The sequence below is a fragment of the Medicago sativa genome, chromosome 2, assembly GCF_051527215.1.
Source record: "Medicago sativa cultivar Bolivia chromosome 2, Bolivia_mono, whole genome shotgun sequence".
NCBI classification, from domain to species: domain Eukaryota; kingdom Viridiplantae; phylum Streptophyta; class Magnoliopsida; order Fabales; family Fabaceae; genus Medicago; species Medicago sativa.
Genome location: NC_140750.1, coordinates 48083905 through 48099218, shown reverse-complemented (window position 1 = coordinate 48099218; position 15314 = coordinate 48083905).

Genomic DNA, 15314 nt, shown 5'->3' with positions numbered 1-15314 from the left:
AAAAGACTTGCTATTAGAGTTTATCGTTGTTGAAAGTAAAGTTGAATTATGTTGGGGCCTTTGTGCCAAGATTTTCATTGATGTTGAATTTTGGTTGAAATTATATTTTTAAAGAATTATTCCGCTGCAGTTTATTAAGATTCTTTATGTTGGCCTTAAATAAATAGATATTTTCTATTTATGAATTTTAGAAAAGTAGTGTGATACTCCGTTGTATGATTACTCTGATTATAATAATTAATATTACGTTGTGGGGAGAACGGGGTGTTACAATAAGAGCCTTTGCCTATCTGACCTTCTTACTACCTTCATAGTTTGCACAGAGAGAAGAAAACATTGCCTTTGCAGTAGATTTGTCACTCATTTTCATATACTCTACACGAGGTATAACAAGAACAAGTGAACCTCTGATCTTGTGATGTTTCTTGTAAATTTTCTTCTGAGCAGGAGTATGTTTCATTCTATCAATAGCAGCTCCTTCTTCATCAAGAACCAAGTCACCAACACCTTCTTCAAGAATATCCCACAGTTCTTCATCTAGAAATTGGTTTTCCACCAAGAGAATTCTTCAGAATCTCCATTAACCTTTGGAACTTTTCTAGAGTCAGCTTTCTTATCACCATAATCATATGGAACAACATTGTTCTTCTGACCTGAACTAGAGATTTCACCAGACATGTTTTTCTCAGATCTTTTCTTGTTACACTGTTAAGTGTTAAGACAATAGACCAAGGCTCTAGATACCAATTGAAGGTGAGAAAAACACAAGATGTGGGGATGAATTGTGTTAGCTTTTTCTTCGTTTTCTCCTAAGCTGAAATCACTGTTCAGAAGCAGATAGAGTTCAGCTTCTGAAGTGATGTTCAGAATCTAGTTGCAGCGGATAAAAGAGAGAGAAGGAAGAAAGACACAAAGCAATTATACAGGTTCCTTCCACAAACCAGAAGTAGTCATGTCCCCCTTGCACTTCCAATTAGAGTTCACTAAAATGTAATATCTGATTACAACTGCTCACTGCTACAACTAGCAAGAGACTTCAAACTACTCAAGAACAACTGCAAGAGATTTCCTATGCTCAAGAACAAAATCAAGAGACTTCCTATGCTCAAGCTGTAACGCCCTACTTCTATTAAAGCGATAAAACATGCGAATATAACAAATATTCAAGAAATAGACGTTACGTCTCAAAGAAACCAAAGTCATCATGCATATATATAAATATCTCAACTATCACAGCGGAATATAATTCATAAATCTCCAACATATACATGCCATGGTCATAATACAACATCATGTAAAAATTCTCCAAGTCCCGACATAAGGGAAGATATCAACAACATAACCAGAAATCAATAACAGCAACAGACACTAAGCCTAATCAGAGCCTAGACCTACGACTCAGACACGACAACGGAGAAAGCTCTCGTCGCCCAAACATCCACCAAGCATACTCACCAAGCGTCTAATCCTGCACAACGTCTACACATCCATACAGACAGGTAGGCGGTCAAAACCACTGGGGGTAAACATTACATTAATCATGATCAAATAATAATAAAATTGATATATGAATTCCAACAATTCTCAGACAGTTGCATCAACAAGTAATTTCCAAATATTCAATCATACAAGCAATCCAAGTACACAAGCAATCACTCATTCAAGCATACTTACCTCCATTAACCATCATTCACATAACACACTCAACTAACATTTCAAATTATGAAATGCGTCTATACTCGACACATATATGCATGTGGTACCATAACAACAACAATAGACGCCAACCGCACATCTAAGTAAGAGTACACCTCATCTTACTATGTAAAAGTACACCTCCTTTTACATTTCAACATGCAACTCATATGATATGATGCATGGACATACAAAGACCTGATAATGCACAACTTCAACATAACAACCATCAACGACAATGTAAAAGTACACCTCCAATTACATTGACTAACATCAACAACATTGCATTATCAAGTATACATGTTCGCACATTCAACAATCATAACTCAACTAAGGATCCTCATCATAATTATCATACTTCAACATCAACTCACAATATATCACAACATTTCCATTTACTTCACATAAACTAAGTAAAATGGAGCAACATAAATTTTCATAATAAACATCGTATTCAACCTTCACAATCATCCACATATCCTCAATCAATTATATGAAACCATTCATGAAAGTTTTACAAGGCAATTGGTTTAAAGGAATCATTTCCAACTAAGTTCGTCTATCGTTATCCTCTTTTCAAAATAGTTGAGCTATTGAATCAAAACCAAGTAAACAAGATCCAATGCCTCAACTAAGCATACCTCAAGTCCACATATAAGTGCAGTAGGTATACCTTGGCGTTTCACCGGCTAAACGCGACGGAATCATAAAATTCACAAAGTTCGTCTCATGATATCATTTTGCAAAACTAATTCATTTACAAAACAAAACCAAGTTAGATCCCTTAAACAAGGTCATTTCTTTCATAAAAACACCCCTAGATGATTAGGATAAAGTTCCTACACTTAGGAATAAGTTTGGAAGCAATTTGGTTGAAGAAAAAGGCATTTAAAAAGTTCCTAGTCAGACAAAATCGTAGTCCGATTTTTACCCATCATAGTCCGATTTTTTTCGTGTCGAAACACTCTAAAACCTGGTCAAAATCGTAGCCCAATGCCAAAAATCGGAGTCCGATTTCTGCCTGACAGACAGCATCAGATTTTCCAATTTTCACGTTTTCGCGCGTAAAATCCAAACCGTTAACCCGTTTTTCATGCCGTTTTCGCCTACGCGCTCCTGACACTTAGCTCTATCATAATCTACTGAAAAATTCAAGTTTCAACCATCCCAAAATCATTTCCCAAGACCTCACATCAACACTCATTTTTCAAACGGTTAACACTCGAATTTTCACACGAAAATCCCGTTTTCTCCCAAACGACTCGACTAACATCATCACAACATGAAAACAGAAATTCTACCAACTCTAATTCATCCAACAACATCAAAAACTCAGTCAACAACCTCATATTTCAAAAGTTCATTTTGGTTCTTCACATGAACAACATAACACCAACTTCGCCAATTCAAACAACAACTTCACAAATGGAATACCCATGGTATAAATCAACAACAACAACATATCTAATTCAACAACAACTTCATTCAAACTTGAATTCCACCACAAATCAACAACATAGCACAATTCATCAATTTAAGCACAATTCACAATATACCCATTTATACATATCATGAACATGCAATTTCATCAACAACAACAAACTCATCACCAATTCACCATTTTAAGATACCCAATGCATCAATCCATCAACAACACATGTTAAAACAACAACAACAACAACATTTGAACATGAATTCATTCACAATTTAACAACCACAACTTCATTCATCATCAATTTCACACAAAAACACATCATGTTCATATATACCCATTTTGACATACAAATTCAACAACAACAACAACAACAACACAATTATCATTCAATTCATGTACATAATCATTTCATCAAAATTAAGCATGAATTTCTACCTCTAAAATCAAATTAACCACTTAACCACAATTATGCAAAGAATTAGGGTAGAAAATTAAACTACTAGATTATGAGTAAAGACTAACCCCCTTACCTTAATTCCTTACAATCACCAACTAAGGCTTCACTTTAGCTCCCAACACTTGAATCTCTAGCCTCTTCTAGCTCTCTCTAGATCCTTCTCTTCAAACCCTTTCTCTCCTCTTGTTCTTTCTCTCTTTACCTCTTCTTTCTAATGAAATTGAAATGTTGGTAAAACCCTATTTTCTCTACCAACTAGAGTTTATATAGGCTTTACTAATTGGGCTCAACTCACAACACTTTAATGGGCCTAACCCATTTCTATTCTAATCCCCAATGTTACTACTCACTTAACGGTAAAATGTAATACTAATGGTCACCTACCAGTAATAAAACAATTACTACACCTTCTCTAGTAACTTAGTAAAATAACAACACTCACTAAGCACTAAAAATAATTCTCAGCAAAATTACAATATTACCCCTACTCTCAAAATGACCAAAATGCCCCTAAGTCCAAAATGACTAAAATGCCCTTCTAACACCGAAAATACACACAGAGGCAAATAATCACATAAGAGCACATATAACGCACATCAATATATAATAAAATAAATCTAACGAAAAATCGGGCTGTTACAACTCTCCCCCACTAAAAGAATTTTCGCCTTCGAAAATTACCTGAAGGAAATAACTCCGGATACGAAACCTTCATCCTACTCTCTGATTCCCAAGTGGCACTCTCACCAGTTGGTCTAACCAAAATCACTTTAACCAAAATGATCTCTTTGCCACGCAACCGCTTCACTTCACGATCCTCAATCCTAACTGGCCAAGTCTCAACGGTCAAATTATCTCTTACTTCCAAATCATCCACTTGAATCACATGAGATGCATCATACACATACTTCCGCAACTGAGACACATGAAACACATCATGAAGATTCGACAAGGATGGTGGTAACGCAATCCGATACGCTACAACCCCAACCTTCTCAACAATCTCAAACGGTCCAACAAAACGAGGAGTCAACTTCCGACACTTCAAAGCACGACCAACACCGGTTACAGGATTCACTCTCAAAAACACATGATCACCAACCTGAAACTCAAGGTCCTTCCTCCTCTTATCATGGTAACTCTTCTGCCTACTCTGAGACGCTTTCATCTTATCTTGAATCATCTTAACCTTTTCCGTAGTCTCTTGCACAATTTCTGGTCATAACAAAGCACTTTCACCTGACTCATACCAACATAACGGAGTTCTACACCTTCTACCATACAAATCCTCAAATGGCGCCATTCCGATACTGGAATGAAAACTGTTGTTGTAAGTAAACTCAATCAACGGTAAACATTCAACCGAACTGACACCTTGGTCCAAAACACAAGCTCTCAACAAATCTTCCAAACTCTGAATAGTCCTCTCCGTCTGACCATCAGTCTGGGGATGATAAGCAGAACTCAACCTCAACTTAGTACCCAAAGCAACTTGCAAACTCTCCCAAAACTTATAAGTAAACCTCGGATCCCGATCCGACACAATACTAGAAGGAATACCATGCAATCTAACAATATGCTCAATGTAGATCTCAGCCAACTTCGCCACAGACATACCGGTCTTAATAGGAACAAAATGTGCCGACTTCGTCAACCGATCAACAGTTACCCAAATCGAATCAAAACCTTTAACAGTCTTCGGCAACGCTCCAACAAACTCCATTGAGATACTGTCCCACTTCCACTCTGGCACAAACAATGGTTGCATCAAACCCGACAGTCTCTGATGTTCAATTTTAGACTTCTGACAAATCAAGCAAGCATAAACAAACTCTGCAATCTTTTTCTTCATTCCAGGCCACCAAAACAACCTTTTCAAATCCTGATACATCTTAGTCGCTCCTGGATGAATACTCAAACTACTTCTATGACCTTCTTCCAAGATCCATCTCTTAAGCTCAAGAACACTTGGTACACAAACACGATCACGAAACATCAAAACACCATTCTCATCCAATCTGAAGTCTCCACCTTGATTAACCAACACCACTCGATCCACAAGTTCCAAATCTTCCTTCTGACCATTCTTGATCTCCTCCAAAATATTACTCGTCAGTTTCAACATTCCCAACCTCACACCCTCCGGTGTCAATTCACTAACCAAACTCAAGTCTCAAAACTGCTCAATCAACTCCAACTCTTTAACCATTAAAGCAGACATATGCAACGACTTCCTACTCTAAGCATCAACAACAACATTCGCCTTTCCAGGATGATAACTCAGCTGAAAGTTGAAATCCTTAAGATACTCCAACCATCTTCTTTGCCTCATATTCAACTCTTTCTGGTCAAACAAATACTTCAAACTCTTGTGATCACTGAACACCTCAAACTTAGAACCATACAAATAATGCCTCCAAATCTTCAACACATACACAACGGCTGCTAATTCCAAGTCGTGAGTCGGATAATTCTTCTCATGCACTTTCAACTGCCTTGAAGCATAAGCCACAACTTGACGATTCTGTATAAGCACACCACCAAGACCCATCTTAGAAGCATCACAATACACAACAAACGATTCCTTCGGATTTGGCAAAATCAACACTGGAGCTGAAGTCAGCCTCTTCTTCAACTCTTGGAAACTCTTCTCACACTTAGCATCCCAAACATAAGCTCGTCCTTTCCGAGTCAACTGCGTCAATGGCAACGCCAACTTAGAGAATCCCTCAATGAACCTCCGATAGTAACCTGCCAACCCAAGAAAGCTTCTTACTTAAAAAACAGACTTAGGTGATTGCCACTGCAACACTGCATCAACCTTCGATGGATCCACGGCAATACCACCCTTAGAAATCACATGATAAAGGAAACTCACTTCCCGCAACCAAAACTCACACTTTGACAACTTAGCAAACAACTTATTCTCCTTCAAAACTCCCAACACAATCCTCAAATGCTCGGCATGCTCTTCTTCCGACTTCGAATACACCAAAATATCATCGATAAACACCACCACAAAACGGTCCAGAAAAGGATGAAATATTCTATTCATATATTCCATGAAAACACCTGGCGCATTAGATACTCCAAATGGCATCACAGAATACTTATAGTGTCCATACCTCGTTCGGAACGCAGTTTTAGATATATCTTCTGCCTTGACTCTAATCTGATGATATCCTGATCTCAAATCAATCTTGCTGAACACTTCCGCACCAACCAACTGATCCATTAAATCATCAATCCTCGGAAGCGGATACCGATTCTTAATCGTCACTTTGTTCAACTGCCGATAATCAACACACAACCTCATGCTTCCATCTTTCTTCTTAACCACCAATACTGGAGCACCCCACAAAGAAACACTCGACCTAATAAACTGCTTCTCGAGCAACTCTTCCAATTGCTGCTTCAACTCACCCAACTCTGATGCAGACATCCGATATGGCGCAATTGAAATAGGACTCGTTCCTGGTACCAAATCAATTGCAAACTCAACTTCCCTCTCTGGCGGTAACTCGATGATTTCGTCCGGAAAAACTTTTGAAAACTCTTGCATTACCGGCAAATCACCAACTCCTTTCTCACTACTCTCCTTCAAAGAAGCAAACATCATAAACACACTAGCTTCACCGTCCAAGGACTTCTTCACTTGCTCCGCGGTTAAGAACTTACCACCTTCCTCGGCTACCGGCTTAGAAAACGTTACACTCTTGGTCAAACAATTAATGTTAACACCAAAAGTCAACATCCAATCCATACCAAAAATCACGTCCATATGCTTCAACGAAAGACACACAAGATCCAACTCAAAATCAACGTTATCAAAACTAACAGGACACTTAACACACACTAAGGAAGTAGTCACCGAACCACTAGCCGGGGTATCGATAACCATCCCTCGATACAACAGAGTCACAACCAAACCCAAAAGCTTAACACAACTAACCGCGATAAAAGAATGAGTAGCACCAGTATCAATAATTGCAATCAAAGGAGTACAATTGATAAAACACATACCTCAGATGAGATTATCCGGATGCTCCACCTCTTCTGCATTCAATGCAAACACCTTCCCTGCCGCCTTCTTCGGCTTGGTACACTTAGTGCTGATATGACCCTTCTCACCACAATTGTAGCAAGTGATCTCCTTCTCCACATAAGTACACTCATAAGCCTTGTGACCCGCTTTTCCACACTTGTAGCAACTATCACCCTTCTTGCAATCATTAGCAAAATGACCCAATGTGCCACACTTGAAGCACCTAACCTCAGCAACGTTCACCTTAGAACCTCCACCACTTTTTTTCTTCTTTCCCTTGTCCTTGTTGTACGGTTTCCCAAATCCATGACTCTTTCCTTTCTTATCATGCTGAGTCTTGTAATGATTAGCCCTAACCCTTCCAACATCATCAAACATACAAAACTTATGCACCAAAGTATCAAAGTCTCGGATCTCCTGAATACACATGTACTGGTAGATATCGAGCCTCAAACCGCTCTCGAACTTCACACACTTGGAAACCATAGCATCCTCCACATTGATATATGGACAAAACCTCGAAAGATACCTGGAGTATGCAGCTTCTCCCCACTCAACTCAGACCCGCCTAAAAGAACGGAACACCGGAACAAGTACCGACAGTACTTCCGTACATGTCGCATACAACGGGAAAAACAACCAACAGATAAGAACAACAATACAACAAAACAAGTACCGAAGGTAGCTCATTACCATTCGCGTACAAACAGGAAAATTCAACGGATACTAGTCCGGACAAGGACTAACCAGGCTCTGATACCAACATGTAACGCCCTACTTCTATTAAAGCGATAAAACGCGTGAATATAACAAATATTCAAGAAATAGAAGTTACGTCTCAAAGAACCAAAGTCATCATGCATATATATAAATATCTCAACTATCACAGCGGAATATAATTCATTAATCTCCAACATATACATGCCATGGTCATAATACATCATCATGTAAAAATTCTCCAAGTCCCGACATAAGGGAAAATATCAACAACATAACCAGAAATGAATAACAGCAACAGACACTAAGCCTAATCAGAGCCTAGACCTACGACTCAGACACGACAACGGAGAAAGCTCTCGTCGCCCAAACATCCACCAAGCATACTCACCAAGCGTCTAATCCTACACAACGTCTACACATCCATACAGACAGGTAGGCGGTCGAAACCACTGGGGGTAAGCATTACATTAATCATAATCAAATAATAATAATAAAATTGATATATGAATTCCAACAATTCTCAGACAGTTGCATGAACAAGTAATTTCCAAATATCCAATCATACAAGCAATCCAAGTACACAAGCAATCACTCATTCAAGCATACTTACCTCCATTAACCATCATTCACATAACACACTCAACTTACATTTCAAATTATGCAATGCGTCTATACTCGACACATATATGCATGTGGTACCATAACAACAACAATAGATGCCAACCACACATCTAAGTAAGAGTACACCTCCTCTTACTATGTAAAAGTACACCTCCTTTTACATTTCAACATGCAACTCATATGATATGATGCATGGACATACAAAGACCCGATAATGCACAACTTCAAAATAACAACCATCAACGACAATGTAAAAGTACACCTCCAATTACATTGACTATCATCAACAACATTGCATTATCAAGTATACATGTCCACACATTCAACAATCATAACTCAACTAAGGATCCTCATCATAATTATCATACTTCAACATCAACTCACAATATATCACAACATTTCCATTTACTTCACATAAACTAAGTAAAATGGAGCAACATAACTTTTCATGATAAACATCGTATTCAACCTTCACAATCATCCACATATCCTCAATCAATCATATGAAACCATTCATGAAAGTTTTACAAGGCAATTGGTTTAAAGGAATCATTTCCAACTAAGTTCGTCTATCGTTATCCTCTTTTCAAAATAGTTGAGCTATTGAATCAAAACCAAGTAAACAAGATCCAATGCCTCAACTAAGCATACCTCAAGTCCACATATAAGTGCAGTAGGTATACCTTGGCGTTTCACCGGCTAAACGTGACGGAATCATAAAATTCACAAAGTTCATCTCATGATATCATTTTGCAAAACCAATTCATTTACAAAACAAAACCAAGTTAGATCCCTTAAACAAGGTCATTTCTTTCATAAAAACCCCTAGATGATTAGGATAAAGTTCCTACACTTAGGAATAAGTTTGGAAGCAATTTGGTTGAAGAAAAATGCATTTAAAAAGTTCCTGGTCAGACAAAATCGTAGTCCGATTTTTACCCATCATAGTCCGATTTTTTTTGTGTCGAAACACTCCAAAACCTGGTCAAAATCGTAGCCCGATACCAAAAATCGGAGTCCGATTTCTGCCTGACAGACAGCATCAGATTTTCCAATTTTCACGTTTTTGTGCGTAAAATCCAAACTGTTAACCCGTTTTTGATGCCGTTTTCGCCTACGCGCTCCTGACACTTAGCTCTATCATAATCTACTGAAAAATTCAAGTTTCAACCATCCCAAAATCATTTCCCAAGACCTCACATCAACACTCATTTTTCAAACGGTTAACACTCGAATTTTCACACGAAAATCCCGTTTTCTCCCAAACGACTCGACTAACATCATCACAACATGAAAACAGAAATTCTACCAACTCTAATTCATCCAACAACATCAAAAACTCAGTCAACAACATCATATTTCAAAAGTTCATTTTGGTTCTTCACATGAACAACATAACACAACTTCGCCAATTCAAACAACAACTTCACAAATGGAATACCCATGGTATAAATCAACAACAACAACATATCTAATTCAACAACAACTTCATTCAAACTTGAATTCCACCACAAATCAACAACATAGCACAATTCATCAATTTAAGCACAATTCACAATATACCCATTTATACATATCATGAACATGCAATTTCATCAACAACAACAAACTCATCACCAATTCACCATTTTAAGATACCCAATGCATCAATCCATCAACAACACATGTTAAAACAACAACAACAACATTTGAACATGAATTCATTCACAATTTAACAACCACAACTTCATTCATCATCAATTTCACACAAAAACACATCATGTTCATATATACCCATTTTGACATACAAATTCAACAACAACAACAACACAATTATCATTCAATTCATGTACATAATCATTTCATCAAAATTAAGCATGAATTTCTACCTCTAAAATCAAATTAACCACTTAACCACAATTATGCAAAGAATTAGGGTAGAAAATTAAAATACTAGATTATGAGTAAAGACTAACCCCCTTACCTTAATTCCTTACAATCACCAACTAAGGCTTCACTTTAGCTCCCAACACTTGAATCTCGAGCCTCTTCTAGCTCTCTCTAGATCCTTCTCTTCAAACCCTTTCTCTCCTCTTGTTCTTTCTCTCTTTACCTCTTCTTTCTAATGAAATTGAAATGTTGGTAAAACCCTATTTTCTCTACCAACTAGAGTTTATATAGGCTTTACTAATTGGGCTCAACTCACAACACTTTAATGGGCCTAACCCATTTCTATTCTAATCCCCAATGTTACTACTCACTTAACGGTAAAATGTAATACTGATGGTCACCTACCAGTAATAAAACAATTACTAAGCACTAAAAATAATTCTCAGCAATATTACAATATTACCCCTACTCTCAAAATGACCAAAATGCCCCTAAGTCCAAAATGACTAAAATGCCCTTCTAACACCGAAAATACACACAGAGGCAAATAATCACATAAGAGCACATATAACACACATCAATAAATAATAAAATAAATCTAACGAAAAATCGGGTTGTTACACAAGCACACAAGCAAGAGACTTCTATTCAACTGAAATACAAAGAAATTTGTTTAAGGTTAAACACTTGATATACAATCAGTGGTGTTCACAATATAAATCAGATACATACTCTTAAGACTCTAGAATTTCTAAGATATGAAAGTTGTTAAGAAATTTGAACAGCCTTTGAAGCTTCAAGTCTCTCAACTTCTGATGATCTTCAGCTCCTGATGATCTTCAGAACTTCTGATGACGTCAGCTTCTGGTGACCAGCTTCTCAGGAGAGTGCTTCTGATGAAGTCAGCTTCTTCAGAACCTCTTGTCTTCAGAACCTCTTTTCTTCAGACGCTTCAAACTTCCTTCTTGTTGATGCCATTGCTCTCATTTGTTCTTCCAGAACCTATGCATTAAAAAGACACTAAAACTTTTGTCTATGGTCCTGCACACTTAAAAAAATATTAGCATATTCAATTGACAATTTTTAATACCTTGTTATCATCAAAACTCAAAGGGTGATGTCAAACACATTTTGTTCCAACAAAGCATACGCATGCTCAACCAAAGAATTGGCATAAAACTTTAAATCAAATACTTTAGGCTTGTCGAACATCCCCAAAAGAGTCAACAAACTCTACACCATTTCATCTGGCTTTCAGTCATGATGCTGTGTACAATCAACCAGAGTCCAAAGACAATTGGAAATTCCAACAAATCAGTATTGGAACATGATGTTGGATGAGTTGGTTGGTGTAGATGAAGAAAGGCCGACTGCATTGGACGTGCTTTTGAGATAAAAAAACGCGTTGCAAAATCCTATAATAAAAAGGTAAAATCAAAATCCTTCAATATTGGAGATTTGGTTTGGAAAGTACTTTTGCATATGGACAAAAGAGACAAAGTCTTAGGCAGGTGGTCACTGAATTGGGAAGGACCATTAGAAGTTATAAATGTATTTTCAAATGGTGGTTATTGATGGTCGGATATGGCAAGTGTACCAAATCGTTTACCAAGTAATAAAGTGATAAGTAGAGTATCGTATCCACATGGATTATAATTTCGTCCAAACAATTCGCATTACTTATTTTTGTAAGTTTAACGATGTAAAAGTTAAAAGGGTTAGAAGTTGCAATTTTTATCTGTTTGCAACATAGCAAGTTTACCTGTTTTGGTTGCAGAAAAGTAAGCAGCGGTTAGGATTCTTAGAATCCCCCTGTTTATATTGTTGGATATTAAGTAACATTAATGTCACGTTTATTTATCTTAGGTAGACTATACAAGCGATGATATCGTTGGGACGTGTCTAGCCTAATTGGTATATCCCTCCCATGGCTAACTGCACCTGCTGATTGTACGGTGATCCTTACGTGCAGGGTCTTGCTAATTCAAAGGTAATTGAATCATAAACTTAAATTGGCGTTCCATTTTTTACCAAGGCAATGAAGGCCAAGGTTTCATTAGGTCGGCCCATCTATGAATCTTAGGACACTCATAGCACACCCCCTCTCACTTACTTAGTAGTTCTACAAATGGGCAACCCTAATATATGTCTACCTTACTAATTGTTTAAGTGAATGATTCTATTAGGCTACAACTTATTTCCTTTAGCTAGGTACTTGTTTCCTTAATTACTAACCTGATACATCCTAGGTTCAGCAGTGTTACTACTCAGTCTTAGTAATGTCACCTCATAAGTACTTACTACTAGGGTCAACTCTCTTTCGGTACCTTTCGCTAATTACTAATTAATTACTTCTTAGAGAGATAGCTACCGGTATAAGGATATAAATATCAAGATATATGCATTTAGCTAGTGATAGCAATATTAGGCCCTGTCACAGCGTAAGTACCTAATCTAGGGTTGCATCTACCACAGAAATAAACTAAGGAATTTCCTAATAAAACTTAATAGCGAACAATAAATAAATAAAATATAAACGACATTAAATTAGGCGCATATAGCATGCCTTAGGCGCATCTAGCACCTTTGCCATGCCCTAGGCGCATGGCATTCCCCTATTGGGCCCAGTTTCTCTGATTTTCGTCGTTTTTAGGTCTTCGTCTTCAAATAACTTGCCTCGGAACTTAGGAACATAATTCCTCCCTTTGTGAAGTCTCTTGAGGCCTCTTGAATCTTCATTCTTGGTTTTCCCAAAGTCTTGACAATTCTCTAGATGTTCTTGATTTGTCGATTTGCATGATTTCTTCGTGAATTACTTGGAAAACCCCCTAAAATTGCTATGTTTCGGGAAAACTAGAATTACAGACTCAAATATAGAAAACATTACAAAAGTACCGAAATCATAGGAAATCGTTTTAATACTCCTCCTTTTTGCTGCTAAAACCTACTAAAAATGTCTGAAAAACATGCTTAGAATAACGTAAGATGACATGTCATCACAACCCCAAACTTAAATTGTTGCTTGTCCTCAAGTAACGAAAGAAAAACATATTTTATTCTATGCATTTTTTTCTCAGGAAAAACATACCTTTCCGGGAGTTGTGCTTAGGACATCATTCATCGCATTTATAGCGGAGCAGCAACTAACTTACCAAAGTACATTCAAACGGTTCTGGCTTGGTAAAAGTAACATGTATTCTCAGCCATACTCTTTTCCATAATACACGTATGTATCTTCTAAAGCCAGTAGGGTCGGTCACAACATTTGCCCATGCTAGTCGTCACATGAATGTGTTGGAGTAAGCCCTAATAGCCAATCTATATTGATTGGGTTTGACTTTGTATCATGATATTGATATAAATAAATATATTGTGAAAATATAAATTATAAGGCGTTTCTTTATTGATTTTGTTTTGTTTCAAAATAATAAAGTCCCTAGAATAGTTAGTCCGTTTAATGGAACATTAAGTATAACTTAATTGTGAGACCCCGTTAAACATAAGGAAACTATTCTAAAAGTATCTGTAGTCAAGCTTTATTGAGAAGTGGGATATCATTAAAGCATATAGACTATATGTGGGTAGACTGATGATCACATCTCACAAATCATGGATAAAGAGTTATCAAGTCTTCACATAGATATAAATATTAGGGACTTTACTTCATGATCATTATTTAGACCATTCTTCCCGGATGGGGAATCAGATCTTTTATCGTAAAGACCTTCTTTTTCCAACATGAAGCCATGGGTTGGATCAAGTCTTACATATACTGTATCTATTTGGTGATTACCATCATCTACAACAAAAGAACATGGCGCAATTTTTGCCAAACTTTTCTCAAAGGTCTTCCCTGTGATGTTGTCAAGCTCTAAGCTATCCTCAAGCAACTCACCAAAGCAAAACAAACTACTAGTCCTGCACTCCGTCTACCCATCCATACGGATAAGGAAGGTGGTCAACCAAACGACCACTGGGGGTTAGTTCACAATTCACAATTAAAGCATAATCAAACATAAGCATTCAAGGATTTCATGCATAACACATATACATACTCAATATTCCTAGAATACTACCATCACATATATATTATCTCCCAGTTCAACATCAATCATGTTATCATACTTCAATCATAGCATAGCAATCATATTCACTCTCTAATGAAGTCATCAACATAAGCTCATCACTTAACAACATCAATCATATAAATCACATAAACTCTTGCCTAATCAACTTACCAAATATAATTCATCATTTCAAAATGTAGGCAAAGAAATCATCATTATCAAAGGAATCACCAAATCATATATATATATATATATATATATATATATATATATATATAATTCTCACCTCATTAATATTACCAAGGTAATTATCATCAAATAGATTCACCAAGTGTATAAGCACAAGCAAGTAAGACATACAATTAGAGTCTGGTTCAATTATTCACAACCATCGACAAAAATCCA